This window comes from Dermacentor variabilis, chromosome 3 (genome assembly GCF_050947875.1).
Source record: "Dermacentor variabilis isolate Ectoservices chromosome 3, ASM5094787v1, whole genome shotgun sequence".
Classification (NCBI taxonomy): Eukaryota; Metazoa; Arthropoda; class Arachnida; order Ixodida; family Ixodidae; genus Dermacentor; species Dermacentor variabilis.
Genome location: NC_134570.1, coordinates 70986584 through 71003954, shown reverse-complemented (window position 1 = coordinate 71003954; position 17371 = coordinate 70986584). Strand labels below are relative to the sequence as shown.

Here is a 17371-nt window from a genome sequence, read left to right as displayed (position 1 = left end):
GCATAATGTTCGAAGAATTACAGAAACTATTCGCATGCAGAAAAAAAAAGGGAACATAAGTAAAGTCGCATCAATCCAACAAGGCGTAAAATATATTCCGAGACACGCTAAAGCCGATAATGGGTTCGATAAGAAAATCCAGTGTATATGTACATTCGCTTAGGGAGGACAGCACCGACGATTAGTAGGAGTGATCGATTGCTTCGAAAGCGAATTAAATGCCCCTTACCATATTTTGCGCGCGCCAGTTCGCGGCTCGCTTCACAGCGCGGTCTGGACGCGCCTTTGTCCTCTTGCGGTGATTCACAATCCGAAGCGGTGGCGGCGCTCTGCGGGGGCAGGTCAACCGGGAGCTTTCTGTGTTGACCGCGTGGCGGCTTCGAGGGCTGCGGGTGCAGCTGCACGCCGGTCGAGCGCGCGTTAGTGGCCGGGTTGGAATGCGTGGCGCGCTCTGCTCGTGGCCTTTCGGCGATAAGGGCAAGGCCGTCGCCGAGATCTCTCGCTCTGCCCCCCCTCCCCCCCCCCCAGATAAGCGACCGCTGTGTCGCGTGCTCTTCGGCCACTTTGCGCAATAGCGTTTGCGTGCAGTTGCATTGGCGTCGTCGCCTTTTCCCTGCGACTCTGCACCAGCGTGCACTGATGAGAGAAGCTTTTAAAACGTGGAGTCTATGTGCGCGCGGTAATGAAACGCTCCAATTTCTTAGCGTGCTCCAGCGGGCTCGCGCGCACGCACATACGCATGATATCTGTGACGTGATGTCATAATGATATGAATCATATGATATGAGGAAAACCGACAGTCAAGCCAGAAAAAAAGCATCATTAGCTTATAGCGGGGGGCACAGGGAGAAGAGACTACCTGATAGACGTACGCAGATAATACGGGATACGAAAGTGTGGCGGCAGAACTCTTGATCTGCGAGTCTTGATGTGCGGGCAGTGAAGCTCACCACAAATCTTTCCTATATAGACAAATAGTGCAGAACTAACGTCGCCTTCTCATTGGCACGCTGTTCTATGCACGCGGTTTAAGGAGTTCCGCGAGAACTCGCGCTTCTCGGCGCGCGCTTGGAACGTCGGGCTGCTCACGTAAAACTGTTTTCCGAAGTCGTCTCGGTATATTTTCGCCGTGGAGTATACACGCTCGAGCGAGAATCAATAAGCTTGGCAGTCTGTTTGCATGGCGCTGCGCTTGTTTGCTTGGAAAAAGAGGCGTGCGGTGTATAGCAGGAAATTTCTAAAAGAAAAGAAATAAAGAAAGGAAAGAAAAAGAAAAGTAATAATAAACTAAAGGAGGAAGCTCACCGTGACGTGAATCCAAGGCAGCAACCGCGCGCGTGCTCCCATTCGTCACCCGCGGCCGGAAATTGCGTCGGGGTTCCCCGCGCTTCCGGTGCTTCAGCCGCAGAATCGATTGCGTGTGTGGTATATAGGAGACGGCGGCTACCATTTCTTTCTTTCTTTTTCTTTTTTCTCGAGCGAAGGACTGCGTGAGCGTTCGGTGCTGCATGCTGATGGAGTGCACAGCTGAGCAACAATGTCTTGATACAGTCGTGGGGCGTTGGGCGTTTCGTGTTATCTTTCGCACCTTTCGGTGAATTCACGCCTTTCACTATTTTGGGGCAACGGAATTCCTGATGCTTGCCTTTTTCTTTAGTTCTGCGTCATAGAGAGTTCTTTTTTTTTTTTTTTGACAGCAGTGAAATTGCATGTTTACTTGTTGTTTCGTTTATTAAGTGACGGAAACGTGGGAAGTGGAATACCGAAAAGCCAACTACACCACCAATATCAGTAATGAACTGAGAAGATATACGGAAGATGATAGAATTGACAAAACGAATTACAGATGCAAATGAATTCACGCATTTGCATAAACCGTGGCCTCCGAGATCGCAGGGGCTCGCCGCGCGTGACCTCGGATGCCACACGTAAACACGCACGTCAGAAGCGCGCGAGTTCGCACAAAATTTGCACGCGCTGCATGCGCCCCGAATCCTCGCGCAGGAGCGAGTGCAAGGCCTGTAATAGAGCGGGTCTCTGGTGCGCAGAATGCATAAATGAATAAAACCGGATGCAAGCGCGAAAGCACTCGCCGATTTAAATTGCTCGCTACCACGCACCACTGCACACAAACAACCGCAATGTGTGAGTGTACTTTTTTTTTCCTATTGTGTATTGAGGCTTTCCGTGAACCGGTCATCGCTCACGGTGTCACCTGCTGCAAGTGTGTGGTAAGTGAGCGGAGTCCAGTGTGTGTGCGGAAAACGAGGTCTTGCGTAATGCGCTGCTTTTGCATCTTCGTGTGAATTCGAGGTGTGTGCCCGGCATGGCAGAAATGGCCTGTCATTGGTTGAAAAGAGCGAATAAATAAAGGGCCTGTGCTAGTTTGACCGCATGACGGACTTGGGTATAATGCACGAGCAGGAACGATTTCGTCGCTCAACCTTATAACGCACACCGAACGTTGTCGTCTCAACCATAAGTTGATCAGTTTACGTCACAGCTGTCGGTTTCGTGTTTCTTTGTGAGCCCGGAGAGCGATACATGCGTTACTACAGTTTCTGAACTCGGTAGGCTTCAGTGAGCGATTGTAGTTTCGATGTGCACTTCCGGACGAATCGAAACCCTCAGTGTTTTCTCTACTTTCTTTATTTCTGTGTTTTATCCCTCAACTCCACTTTGTCCTGCGTAGAGGAGTTAACCGAAGGTGTCGTACAGTTAACCGCCCTGCATTTCCTTAACTTCTCTCTCTCTGTTTTTTTTTTCTGTCTGTAGCGTTCCCTAGAATAGTATATAAGGTGTGGTCGGTGTAATGTAGTAAATTGTGTGGTGTCAGACTGAGTCGTCCATGAATAGAAAGCTGGAAAAGTACCACGGGGCTTTCCTGAGAACTTTGTGTGTTGTGTGCGTTTTCATTACAGGGAGGTGAGCTTGCATGTGCGCAGCTGTCAAGAAATGCCCTCTCTTACCTTAAGCGTTATTTTGCGTGAGACACGGTCAAGCGTTCCGGAACGGCTTTCATGCGTTCTTTCCGTTAACCTATAGTTACAGCGGCACCACTCTAGCTCATATGAGTGTTCGTTGCTGATTTTAGGGAGTTGTTGAGAATCGCCGTAAAGGGCATTTCTCGGCCTGTTCGGCTACAGTGCGCGAGCTAGAATATACGCAGAGCGCGCTGAGCGGCGCACGCTGTGTGAAAACGAAAAAGTGTATGAGGCAGGCCGCGGCGGTGAGATGAGATATTGGAAACGGCTTTCCCGGGAGCCGCGTTCTCAAGGGATATTGCCTCCTGTGTCCCGTCTCGAGAAAATGGGAAATGGGATGATGGAGAGAGGGAGAAAAGAAAGAAGAAAGACTGGGGCATCGCGAGGAGATCGTGGGAGACGCGGACAGTGAACGGGGGAGCTTTGGCGCCAACGGCGCCGGATAACCGGCCCGAGAACGCCGGGCATTTTCCTCTAAGACCGCGCAAATCCTCGCCTAACCTGGCTGCCGGCCGGCTGACGTGATCGATCAGGGAAGAGGGGGCTGCGCCCCTGCGCGGGAAAGATGCCTCTGGCAAGCAAGCGTGGCGGGCGGCGCCTCGCGTGTTGGCCGCCGTTGCTTGCGGTGTTGTATAGCGGTACTCCCTTCGTCCGCCAACTTCTTCCTCCTCCTCCTCCTCCTCCTCCTCCTTGCGTCTTCGTGTGGTAGCCGACGTACACACGCCGCAGCCGCGCCGGAGATCGATGCGGCTTCTCCGCCTATCGCGTGCGTGCGTGTCTATACGTGACGGCCGAGTGCCCACGGCCGGTGGTCGCGGTTTGGAGGCTTTCCGCTTGTCCGGAGCCTTTGCGGCCCCTAGCTCTGCAGTGCCGCACCTCTTGCCGAGAAAGTGTGATCTCAGAAAGGGAAGGAAAGGGTGTAGCGTGAAAGGGCGTTTTAAGTCCCGTTCTTGTCGTTTTGAATGGAGCAGTTTCGTCACTGTTCCTCCCGTATGGGCACGGTGCAACCGTAAGTGGGGGGCAGCAACGACGCCGGACGCATGTTATGGCGTAAACCGTGTCCTTAACTTGAAGGGGGGGGGAGAGGGGGCTTCTCTTCACTGTCCGCTGGTATGAAGGGTAGTCACCTTCCTGCGGAAATAAAGCGATAAAGGTCTTAAGTGCTTGAGAACTCGCCCACTAGTATTCACTCCACACTAGAAGACGTCGCCTCTTCCGAAGACACAGTGCAAATCACTTGCACGAGGTTTAGCTTAAGAACTCGTACGCTGCGATGATAAGTCCCTGCAGCTATAGGTACCGCTTTTGAATGTTCCTTTTCTCAATCGGCCGTGGAAAAACACCAGCCACTACTAGGTTTGTCTTCTGCCGTTGACAGGCTGCACTGTTTTCACTGAACTTTTATTAAAAGCGCTGGCGCGGATACCTCGCCAACGGCGCGCGTTTGTATCGACCTCAATCATTTCGTATCGGTGCACGCAGGTAGCCGAACCGTCTTAAGCGTTTGGCGGGTGAAAGGTTGTGCATCGGCGTTACCGCTCGATTCGCCATTAGCTGCCAGTGTTTGTAATCAGTGCCGACATTTCGTCGCATCAGATGGAGTATCGCGCTAGCGTACAGCCGTTCCCAGCGAAGGCGCTGAATAGGAAAAGTGCGTGCGCCAATGTACGAGACAATGGCGGACACGTCGTCGTCGTCGTTAGCGCGTTAAAAGCTAGACGCACGCGGCTCGCTCGTGCCGGCGCTTGAACGATTCATTATCGCGCGGTTGGAGGTCCGCCACTACTTGGCTCGCGCCGCGGTCGCCCCCCCCTTCCTTTCACGCGCGAGAAGTATAGGCGCGCACGCCCGTGCGCCCGACACGAATACGCCAATCTGCGCAGCGGTAGCGGCGGGCAATTAAGGGTTGACTGATGAACCGCGAGGGGTGTCAGCCGAGCAGCCCTGGCCGTTGAACTGCGTGCGACTCGTGCGTGTCTACGAAGGCGGGAAAGAACGAATGCGGGTGGTGGAGGGGGGCGGGGCGCGCACGTGCAGCTCGACGGCGACGACGACGACTACGAGGGCGCCGAGAAGGACGCGGCAGTGCTCGGGCCGTTGGGATTCCGCTCCCCTCGCGCTCGTCGGCTTTCCCCCGCGTGCGAATTAACTATCCGAACCCCGGCGCGGCCGGACGACGCTTTGTCAGCGAGAGGTACCCGCCCCTCCGCGCGCGGCTCCCGCATCGCGCCAGGGGCGCGGCTGGGCCGGCTGGCCCGGTTAACGCTTCGCGGGAGCCTTTAATTCGATAATGCGCGCCTCATTAAACCCGCCGGCGAGTCGGCCCGCACTCGCGCGCTCCCGTTCGACCGGCGCGTTAGGCACGCGCCCACTCGTGCGAGCTTGCAAGGGCCACTCCACCCTTGCGCGCGAGTGTATACCCCTGGAAGTGGGGGGGGGGGTGCTTCCCGTATTACTCGCACACCGGTTGTCCGCGCGATGGCTTCGTTCCGAGCCTGCGTCGCTGTCGAGATGTCTCTTCGGGGCCTTTAGATTACGCTGGTTGGCGTGGAAAAAAGAAAGAAAGGAAGAAATGGGGGGGCTGCGTGCCTCTGTCTCGTCTGGCGTGCAGACTAAGATGCAGGGTGTCCTGACGACTTGGCAAGGCGTGCGCAGTAGTGGAGAGCCGAGTTGCGGTGCTGGTTATTTTGCGCATGCATAGTTACAGACGAGTTTAGTTGCGTGTACAATGAGCGCACGTTAAAGCGCACTACATGTTTATGAGGGACTAGAGTTAAGACTCGTTCTGCCTGTATATGTGAGCACCACTTTTCTTTATATATCTACGTTTTCTCTCTTTCTATTTGATTACCCATTCCCTTTGTGCAGGTTAGGAAACCAGAACTACCTATGGTTAGCCTCCCTGCCTTTCTATACGTTCTTTATTTCTCCTTATCTCCGTGGTGCGTGTTAATAAGGAGAGTGCGAGCATTTCATTGAAAAGAAAAAAAGAAAGAGTTTGTCTGATATAATGGAAGTAGGCTGCTCCAAGAACGTTGTAGCTTCATCAGCAAATTGACAGTTTACAACCGAGCAAAAAAAAAAAGGCTTAGAGGAAGAACAAAGAATCGAAATTAAGCGGTTCTCGGCGAAGCAGTGAAGTGCCGAGGTGGATTATTTCGCCTTCCTCTGTGGCGCATATAATGTACTGGCCGTTGTGTAGCACAGAACAAGGATAAGAAACTCGTGTGTGCATCGAAAAAGGAGGGACAGAGCGTGAGAAAAGTCTTAGTCAGTCTCTCCGGATTTTATTTTTGATACCCGTGGTCGTTGCAGGCCAGGCTTCGAACCATTTATGGTGGATCGCCCTAAGGTTCTCCACGGACCAGCGGGAAACCCGTTTGTATACGCTTTCAAAGCGCGACGACTTCCATTTTCGAGAACTGCGTGCGAGTTTCGGCGAAACTTTCTTCTTTTCCTGCAACGTGCGGTCCGGCAGCACTTAGCAACGACATCTGTTATCGTGCGAATTGCTTCGATTACGGCGCTCTTTCTTTAAACGCTTGCTGCCTAAGCGACCATTCTTTTGCCACGAGCCGTTTCTTCGAACACACGGGCACACAGGCCAGTTTTATACAGCTCTCGGTTGCCTCATTGTTGTTATATATATGTTTTTTTCTGTTTTAACGGCCCACAACTGCTGTCGTGCGTCTTTCCTGCCGCAGAAAGACCTCGCTCCGTCTCGCCCTGGCCGTGCCCTTAGGTATTACTTACGGAGGATTCCCCCCCTCCCTGGCGCTTCTTTATTGCCGCGGAAGAGATTTGGCGGCGGCGGCGGCGGCGGCGGCAACATCGAGGTCGGCGCAGACCTTTTGCGTCTTCCTCCGTCGGTCTATCTTGCAGCTTGTCGCGGCTGTTTGTCGATCTTCGAGCGCTGCTGGCTTCTCTCCCCGCGGTGGTTGAAGGGTGGTCGTGTTTTATTTCTGGTGTACTAGTGGCCGTCTCTCGCCAGGCTTCTATATAGCTTTTTCTTTTCCTTTTTTTTTTTGCGTGGTAGCGCTCGGCCTTGCCCTTCCGTATTTCTTTCTTTCTTCCTTTAGGCGGCTCTGGCGGCCGTAAAATGGACCGTTTGTAAAACCGTTGTCACGCTGTGTGAATTCGGCTTGAAGGAGTTCGAAGCTGTCTTACGCCCGTCCATCAGGCGAAAACCTTTTTGCTTCGAATTTTTCTTCGTGTTCCTTTTCTTTCTTTCTTTTTTTTTTTCTTTTCCGCGTCGTACAACCAGCGGGAATGCATTTCGAGGTATGGCGAAACATTAGTTTTTGCAGCATGCAGGCGCCTTACGAGTTAAGAATGATAAGCGCCGCCGCAGGCAAGCGCGCCCTTTCCCTAGTACTTAAATTGCTCAAGAGGTCACCGTGAGTGGATTCTGGTGTCGAAGACGATCGTTTTGCGCAACGAAGTCCGACTTCTCGCTTCGCTGCCTATAGTTCTTCCATGACAGCAGTCTGTCGCTTGCAGTGATTAATTCAAAAGAGATAATCTTCCTTCTTTACTCCTTGTTTCTTTCTTTCGTTATTATTATTATTATTATTATTATTATTATTATTATTATTATTATTATTATTATTATTATTCGTGTAGTAATGGCTATAGCGACACCTCTTATGGAAGAATTGCAGCTCTCACGTGACGCTAGGTGGCGCTTGGGCTCTTGCGTCGGCGGTGGCAAACTTTATCAGAGAGTTTTAGTTTAGGGGGCGCAAACGGCTTGCCTACGCAAGAACTAGGGGCGACGGTACTGTGCATGCACATACCCCTACGTCAGCGTCTGCGCATGCGCAGTATCGTCGCCCCTAGTTCTTGCGTAGGCAAGCCGCTTGCGTCCCCTAAACTAAAGCTCTCTATCGCCTGGCCGCCTTGTTTCACCGTTAGGAGTCGCGCGTCCGTGGTTGCTTAGGCCTTGTGTTGCGATTGAGGACGCGACACGATTTTTCCCCGCAGTCGGGCCACGACATTCAGTGGCGTCCGTTTATAGGCGACGCAGCATCTGCGGTGTAGAAAGACCGCGATCCGTCGCGCAATTGCAGTTGTAGGGAGTTTTAACTCGCCTGTTAACGTGTTAGTATTTGCGGAGTACCAGGTTACCGGTGAGGTGTACGGCAGCAACGACGCTGGCGGTGACATCTTCTGACGCAAAGTTTAACCACAGGGCGCACATTCAGTACACTGCAGTGACCTGCCATATTCTACTGAACTGCTGGTGTAAAACGTTGGTATGGCGACATATGGTTAACGCGCAGTGCTTTTTGCGTTGTTTCTTCGGCGAGAACTCTCACGTGATAAAAAAAATAAAGGAAACTTTCAGACGCATTCTGGTTTGACAAAGTGTCACTGGATGTCGCTGCCACCTTCGCTACTGCCGCCCCCGCGGCTCCATCCTGTAAGCCCTAAACGGTAAGAAGCTTACGGACAAGTTAAATCTCTCTAACGTAAAAGGCGGCAACTGGCGGACCGCATCTTGATATGCACGCGTTTCTGTTTCCGCCTTAGGGTAACGCTGCAAAAGCACGCCGTGCTTTTGACTCCGGTGCGACTTGTGGATCGCATAACGGCTAATTCAGTGCTCATGTTGGGCGCGCACGAATGGCGTAATGACCGGTACTTATATAGCTGGCTTTAGATAGCGGCGACGAGCCCTCCCCCTCTCATCCACTCCCATGCAATCCCATGCCTCGATGTCGCTGTCGATGATCACGAAGCGAAAATAATACATCGACGACATTTCGCTGCATCGCACTTCCGGGCTTGCTGCGTGCTTAATTGAAGGACAACGTAGAGGCGCGCGACAATCCTCGGCTGTGCGTACGAGCGCGCGGTTGTTTCTTTTTTTCTTTTTCTTCCTCTTTATCTTTTCTTTTTCTCCCGCTGGCTCATAAACGGGCATTAGGCCTTCGTTTTGGCGACTGCACTATCGATCGTAATATCGTTTCCTGTTCGATTTCTAGGCGTATCAGGTTATGGCACACGGGCTGCCTCGTCGCGCGTATATTTATAACCAGTTTTAGGTGTGTCCGCTGGCGGTTCTTCGTGTGGGTTCTCCCGGCTAAACATGATAGAGATCTCTGATAGCTTCGAACACGTTCTCGACGTCGCAGCCAGCGAACTTCTCTGCCTATAACATATAAGGTTTAAAAAAAAGAGAAAACAAAAGCAACAAATGCGGGCACAAGCGAACGATTCTGTTTAGGCGATGTTCTTTCGTCCTCTGCTTCCGTGTAAACGTCGTGTCTGATAACGCGGGCATTTACGCGACAAACGCCTTGCGCTGCCGAAAGAGGTACCGCTGGCAAGATACGCTGGTAATAAGTACGTTTTGTTAGTCTTGCTTGCGTTGTGCGCCATTTCCTATTCCTTCTTTATAGCAGGTTTTGTGTTCGCTCGCTCCCTCGTGTATGGCGAACACGCCATGCTGGCTCAGTGTCTACGTAAGACGTCCTGCTGCCGAACAGAAGGCCCGTGGGTTCGACTCCTTGCTGCTGCAGCCGCATCACGATGGGTCGTAAAAAGTCGGTGCAAGACTCGCTCGCGCACGGAGCTTTGGATGCGCGTTGAAGAACCCCAGCGAGGTCGGAATTAATCAGCAACTTTTCATTATACGATGTCATACCCCACTACTGCGTTGAAATGAATCAGTCAGTCAATCTCGCAACATGGAACGGAACTATAGCGCATGACCTTGATTCTTTAGCTTGCTAGGACGAGCGCGAGTCGCTGAACGAGGTGATCAATATTTTCTTTTCCTTTTCGCACAAGAAATTTATAAAACTCCTGCACCGTAACTGCATTAGCGCGCGCAGTTTAGTGCCGGTTTCGTTTGAGTAGTCGAACTCGTAAAAAAACCAAGGTATGAAGTTAGTTCGCGTGCGCACCTGGGCATGTATGTGTGTGGGTGTGTGCGTGTGTACCAAACTCGACGCGCAGTTGCACTAACCCGTCCATGAACTGCTGCAGCTGTCGGAAATGGCATGTATGCTCTCGAACTACTTTCTAAACAACGAACGACGACTGGTGCTGCGCGGTTAGTTGTAGCCGCTTGGCTAGAAAAAGAATAATAAATCTGCCTCACGGGGCCTAGCTGGCTCCAAAGCTTAGTACGTTCTGCCAGCGACCATAGAAACGAGGGGTCGAAGATGGAAAGGTTGAAAAAATAAAGAAAAAAAAATGGAACACAGAAATCTATGCGGGACAAGGACGGGCGCATGGGTTTTGGAAACAGCGCAAACAGGGTCGTTCGTTTGCGGCGGGGATCTTTTAATGCAGCACACCTGTTGGGAACAGTCAACCGCGTGCTTTGTTTTGTTACATATCCTCCCGTGCGGCGAACCTGGCAGAAAACGAAAGAAACAACCAATATAGTGGGAATGGGAAAGGGTTTGACCGTGGAATATGGTAGGTGCGGATGGTGCAAGCTCTCGCTCGCTCATCGTTCAGTTGTGCCCTTCTTGCGGTCTCGACCTGGCGTGGAAGATCGCGCGGGTGGTCCAACGCACTGCCGGGCGGTCTTCTTTACTGCGCATGCGCCGCATCGCGACCTGCACGTTCCCTCGCCGGTGAGTCCCGTCTGCCGCAACTCCAATTGTTTCTCGGTCTCGGCAGTTTCTGCTGTTCTATATATATACAGCTTTTCGCTGTTGATAAGTTTGCGAAGTGAGTTCGTGTGTTTCCAGACCGGCCGTGGTTGCCTGCGCCCTCCCATACTGAACGTCGAAAGGGAGATTGAGTAATTGGTGTCTTCTTTTGGGGGGTGACTGATATTTTCCTGATATGCTCACTGCGCGTGTTCTGTTGGTCCACTGCGTTTCGTTGGTGACGGTACCTATCGCTATACGTGAAGCGATAACTGTTAGCGTTCCGATGATCACTGGGGATTCGTGGTGCCGTGCGCTAGTGATCTCCGTCGGTGATTGACACTATAGTGATTGGTGCACTATAGCGTGCAGTTAATTCTAATGCTACTCTGTCGATCTTGTTCATTAGTCTATTCCGAAAAAGAAAGGTTGGTAGTAAGAGCCAGTCCTCATGTTTCAACAAACGAGTGGGCTTGAAGGAGCCAGATCAGTGCAGGCGCAAAAGCGGCCGGTATACACTCTTTCTGTGGCTTTCACGAACAGTGCGCAAAGTTGTCGCGCGGTCCATTACGTTTTTTATTGCGTCTCGTTTGCGCTGTGAAAAACGGACTTCTCCGAGGTACGCTGCCACCGCCCACAATTTTTGTCGCAGTGCAGCTGTCGAGCGAGCGAGCGAGCGCGTGTGCGTGTTTGCTTTCTAGGGCAATGCAGCTTCACGCGCGGCATTTTGGAATAGCCCCTCACCGTTTTCCTCGCCCCCTCTTTTCGGCCTTTCTTCGCGGCAAGAATAGCTGCGCGTTCGTCGTGTACTCGCACTCCTGACGCCCGCGGCTCCTTGGCCCGGGTCCATTTGTCAAAGTCTGCTTCCCTCGCCACGCCGTCCTTCTTAGAGAAAGCGGGCCTGCGTGCGTGCTGCGTGCATGCGTGAGAGAGAGGGAGAAATGATGGCAAGTTGGGTGAGCTCGCTCCGTCGGATTGAGCCGATGTCGGACCAGCATTTTTGAAACAGTGGCCATCGTTACCTCTTGCGGTTGCGATGTCAACGTCGTTTTGTATCCTGGTAATTTTATGCGTTCGATACGCGGGCAGGATACGCAGTACGTTGCACGTACAGCTCTGCCTTCTGCGTACAGTCGCATAAGTAGAACGTGTGCTCATGCGCATCTCCTCGTTTACGAGTCGTGCATCAGTTTTGATCTCGGGTATAGGGCTGTTCCTGATGGGCGCCTTTTCGCTGTATAACAGAGTTCGTTGGATTCAGGAGTAGCGCGTCGGCGCCGCAGCGATGTGTTCTAACAAGCCTTGATTATTTGTACTCTTCGTTGTCTTCGCAGTATAAAGAGATATGTTGCCAATGTCGCGTAACCTCTTTGCTTGACAGCTCTTAGCGAACAGCGTGGCTTATATATAGTAACTTTCTTTTTTTCGAAAGACAAAAAACTTTCATCCCAGTAGGTGTCCCCTATCATTATTTTTGTTGTTGACTCTTGTGTAGTTCATTTTCTAGATTTTTCATCGCACGATAAAATACAGCCGTGTGGGTTTTGAATATAATTGAAAAGCCGTTTCGCAAGCTAATCTACGCATGACTTGAAAGGTCGTCATCCACATAATTGATGTCAATGATCGCATGAAAGGTCGTGTAATAGGTTGCGCTGCGGATCGCCGGAAGGTCTAAGGCTTCATATGTCAACGTCGTCGTATATAGTGATGCGTCATAGCTTTCTTTTTTAATGTTGTGCGTCAGAATATTATCTGTCTATTTATCAAAGTTCTTCCTACTGTGTTCTTATTCGATGACGCCTTACCTACCGCTGGCAGAGTACGGGAAAAAAATGTGAAGAAGTAAGAAATGTTAAGGAAAAGGATGGCGAAATACCTCACGGAAGTCAGCGCAGCAGGTGTGAAATGCTGTATTGCTTATAGCTTGCATTACTCCCGTAGAATTTAGTTTTAAGAAAAGCTTTTTGCGTCTCTTTTTGCGAACTATAGGATTCAAGAAGTACCACGTGCTGAGCCCTGATGGCTTGAATCAATTGAGTTTTCGATACAAGTCCGACGTAATTTCTTGCTGTCCGCTTTTTCGCCGTTGGAGAAATTGTTTCAGTAGCGCCGGAGAAATACATGCGAATGACAAATCAGTACACGTGTGACATCTCGTGTGAGCTGTATGCAACATATCAGAAATAGCTAGGGGACGCAAGAGGATTGCGTTTCCTTGCGTACTATATAGACCATTTTCGCAGCGATCCCGTGGGCGCGCCCCCCATGTTTGATCAAGTGGGGACGCGTCCACTGCTTGCGGTGTAAGTCCTTTGTTTAGAGGTTAGCGACACAGCGCTGTCGGATGAGTAGTTTTCCTTTTTTTTTATCCCCTTGAGGAAAGCCGTGCAGAGCGAAGGAACAAAGGCCGTCCTTTCTTAGCAGGGGGCCGTGAACTGGGCCACACAGATTCATCATTCCATTCCTTAAAGGGACACTAAAGGCAAATACAATGTCGACGTGGACTGCTTGAATGCCATTCCAGAAACCTCGAAACGCTTGTTTGGTGCCAAGAAGAGGCTTAGTTTGCGAGAAAGTTGTATCTGAAGGGTCCTAATACCTTTTTAGATATTCAAATCTACCACCACCCAACTGGGGGAGTGGTGACGTTGCATCCGCCATTACCACCCTCTGCTGCCGTCGATGAGTAAAACGGCGCCCTACAGACGGCGGCACCGAGCCAGGACAGAGCGGCGGATTCGCCGCTGCAGCTGCTTTTTGGTCAAGTGGCGTAGACCGTTCGGGCATCCCGCGACATCGCATGGAAGTTGAATTCTCTGCTACTTGCAGTTTGTGCGAGTTTCGCGAGCCAGCAAAACGAGCGCAGCACTACGCGATCAGGAAAGTACTGAAACGTGAAACCGTGGGCGGCGCAGAGTCGACTGAAAACGAAGCCTTTCGACCGCCCGCGTCGTTGTCAACGGTAATTTAAATGAATTATTTTTTCTGAGCATGAAATGGTAGTGGATAATTAGCATTTTATTTCATCTTATAATACAATACGAGGATTTCTTTTTCTTTTTTTGCGACGAGTAGTCGAGTACTAGTGACAGGATTTAACTGAGGAGGGCTTTGGTCATCAGGCAAGTGTTTGAATGCCCCGGGGGAGTCTATAATCCTGTCCCGGATTTACTTCGCTTTCTCGATTATTAAAGCTCTGTTCGCTATAATTTTGACGCCTTAGATATTCTCGAGCACTAATCTATCACTTTAGCTTGACTTTGTATTTGCATTTAGTGTACCTTTAATAACCGAGAAATTTATATAAATGCGGGACACGATCAGAGACTCCCCCGGGACATTCAAGTACTTGCCTGATGACGAAAGCACTCCTCAATCCAATTCTGTCACTAGTACTCAACCACGCGATGAAAAAAAAAAAAAAACTATCCTTGTATTGTATTATAAGACGAAATAGAATGCTGCTTGTCCAGTTCTGTTTCATTTTATGAAAAAAAGAACTCGCTGAAATTACGAAAGGTTTCGCTTTCGCTCGCCTCCGCACCGCCCGCGCTTTTGCGTTTCAGTAGTTTCGTTATCGCGTAGTGCTGCGCTGGTTTTGCTGGCCTTAGTCTTAGCTCGGTACCGCCGTCTGTCGGGTGCCGTTTTACTCACTGACGGCAGCGAAGGGTGGTGACGGCGCATTCGACGTCGCCCCCCCCCCCCCCGTTTGGTGCCGGGAGATTTGAATTTCGAAAAAGGTATTTGCATCCTTCAGATGCAATTTTCTCGTAAACGAAGTATTTTCTTCGCACAAGACAAGCGGAATGAGGTTTCTGGAATGTTATTTAAACAGTTCACGTCGGCGTAGTGTTTGCCTTTAGTATCGCTTTAAAATGCCAGTCATCATTTTTGCATCCAACTGCTGCCAGCCAACTGCTGCACAAGCCTTCCCTCTACCGTTCCACATTTTTCAGCGTGAATGAAGTGCAGTGCGCTAGGGATCGCCCGCTTTCATTCCCGACAGCTTATCGCACGGTAGCAGTGTAGAAGGAGTAATTGTTTCCCGTTCGCCTAAGGCAACGTGCAGCGCAACGCCGGAAGCGACGTCTGGTTCGTCGAGAGCAAACTGCTCCGCTATAAGGGTCGTCTATAGCCGTTTGTGTCCCAGTAGAACTCGGTCAGACTTTCGGTACTTGGGCACGGAAGTCGTTTCAATCATTAAATCCAAATCTTGTCAACTGTGTCCTAGAGACAGCAACAAAGTTCAATGATAAATTGAGAGATTAGCATAACGACAGACTTCGTATGGACGCTGCTTCTAGTGTAAATTGGAATGCATGATGAAAGACAATGGCGCGCTACGTACAGGGTCCTCCATATTTTTTGCGTACGTTCGAGAAAAAAAATGTTTTGTGCTCACTGCTGCACTGTTCTTGCTTAAATTTTGCTGAAAGATCGCATATTGGAGTCTGCGTCGTTTAGCATAACACTTGGCGCATTTAATTGCCTGGTATTTAAGAATGAAGTGCAAATTTGCCTGCACTTATGTTCAGCGAACACGTCACTGCCCTCCCTCAAACGCTGCTTTCTGCGGCTGACGGCAGGCGGCGACACAAGTTTATGCTTGCGCTGTTGCGGCAGCAGCTCGCATCCTTATCAGCGCAGGTAAATTCACTGTGCCAAGTGCTATACATAACGACGTAGACTACAAAATGCAATCTTTCAGCAAAATTTGACCAACAACAGTGTAGCGGTAAGCATAAAACGTTTTTTTTTTTTTTTCGGAACGTACGCATCGAAACATGCATGACTGCATTACAGAGACCGTAATTGCGACGTGCATCGTTTCGCTGACGAATTTAGTGCACCCGAGAAAACTGCGCCCATTCTTCGTCCCGCATGCTGCGTACGCACACCTAGACACCTTCTGCCTCCTCCCTTCTGTCTTCTTATTTCTCACCTTCACCTTCCCTTTCGGATGCTCTACACGAGTCACCCATCCCTCTCTAGTACAGTGCAGTTGAGCTGTGCTCTTCAGAGAAACAGTTACTGTGCTGCAAAGCCCATCTACTCACTCACTCACTCACTCACTCACTCACTCACTCACTCACTCACTCACTCACTCACTCACTCACTCACTCACTCACTCACTCACTCACTCACTCACTCACTCGGACTCACTTATAGAAAAACAGAACCCACGCACGCACATGGAAATCTCTTGTGAGTCCGCATAGCGCTGCTTTTGTCATGCCCAGATAATCAAAAGGAATCAGCGCGTGTCCCTCCTTTCCGAGGGAGAAGCGACATGGCGGCGAATACTCGGCATCCAGATTTATAAAGAGGACCGAAGGAGACGAGGGGGCGATGGAAAGGCACGAGGACGAAGTGTGGGCTGTACGTACAAAAACATAAAAAAAGTCTAGAGGCATTGGAATCACGGGGTAGAATAGCGAGATGGAGAAGGAGGTCGAAAAAGAAAGAAAGAAAAAGAGCCAGAGAAGCGAAGGAGGACTGGGGACCACCACCGGGGCAGCCCATGGGGCGGAAATAAAAAGAAGGCGAGCGGGGGGGAGGGGGGGGGGGTGTCTCGGTGGCAGAAATCAATTTCTCGAACCCCGCAGTTTGTCGACAGTTCGTCTTCCTCTCGTCCCGTTTTGCTCGTTTTTCCCTCGCGCGCGCTTCCTTGTAGTTTCTCACTGCTCGGTTGTGCGTGAGTACGTGTGTGTCTTTCTCTCACTCTTCCTCTTTCTTTTTCTTCTGTCTCTTCCTACCCAATTCCACTCCCACTCTCCCCGCTGCTTCTATTCCTTTGTGATTCGCTGGGGCAAAAAGGAGCGGCTGCAGACGAAGGGCGCGGAAAAGGAACGAACTGGCGCAGAAGCAGAGCGAGAAATCAAGAAATAAAGCAAAGGGCAGCGAGGAGCGCGTGACGAGATGACTGAAAAGGGAACGGGAGGTTTGTTCGCTCCGGCGGATATTTGACGATTATTTGTGCGAGAGATTGTCTTTCTCGAATCCCCGTTTTTCTTCTTAGTTTGTTTTCTACTCTATACGTCCGCTCAGGAAACTGGTCTCCTCGCCACATTTCTTTCTTTTTCACTGTCGTTCTTTTTTCCCCCCCTTTTTTTTTGTATTCCCTCTTCTTCTTATGTTTCCCGTTCTCGTTACTCTGTACAAAGTTCCGTCGCTGTTTAGGTTTCTCGTGTATTTATTTCTTCCTTTCTTTCTTTGTTGTTTTTTTCTGCGCCGGCAATTCCGCCCCGCGGCTTCTGATATCTTGGTTCTCGGCCTTTTTCATCACATTATGCTTTCCAGAGTGCGGCCTCGCGTGTGCTTTGTCGCAGGGGAATTCTTGTCTGGTTTTCCGTTTTGTACTCGTCCACTCTTATTCTTTATTTCCCTGTCGCTCTCCCCGCGCACGCGGCTCGTCAATCTTGGGTCTTCTTTTCTGGCGCTTCCTCCTCCTCCTCCTCCTCTCTCTCTCTCTCGGCGCTTCATTTGACACCGTCTCTTGTTCGCAGTATCGTCACTGCGAGAATGTGTGGACGGCGCTTCTCGCTTCATCTGGCCGCGGGGGCGTGTGGCCGATACGCCCTTCATTTCCGAGCGCGGTGACGTCATTTTTATCGCGCGAATCATCGGAGCCTGTAACGCTCACAATCAGAAAGGGGAGCCGCTGGCTCGATTTAAATGAACAGGGAGCATTCGAAAATTCTGAAAGTAATTTGGATGTTATCATGAATAAGTGAAAATGAAAGGGAATAATAATCATAATTTCTCTTTATTTGA

At 50.6% G+C, this 17371-nt stretch overlaps 1 protein-coding gene across 5 annotated transcripts in view; it reads left to right on the top strand.

Moving 5' to 3' along the window:
• LOC142575859 (uncharacterized) overlaps positions 1-17371 on the top strand; it is a 408749-nt gene that overhangs the window by 252409 nt on the left and 138969 nt on the right. The window lies entirely within an intron of this gene.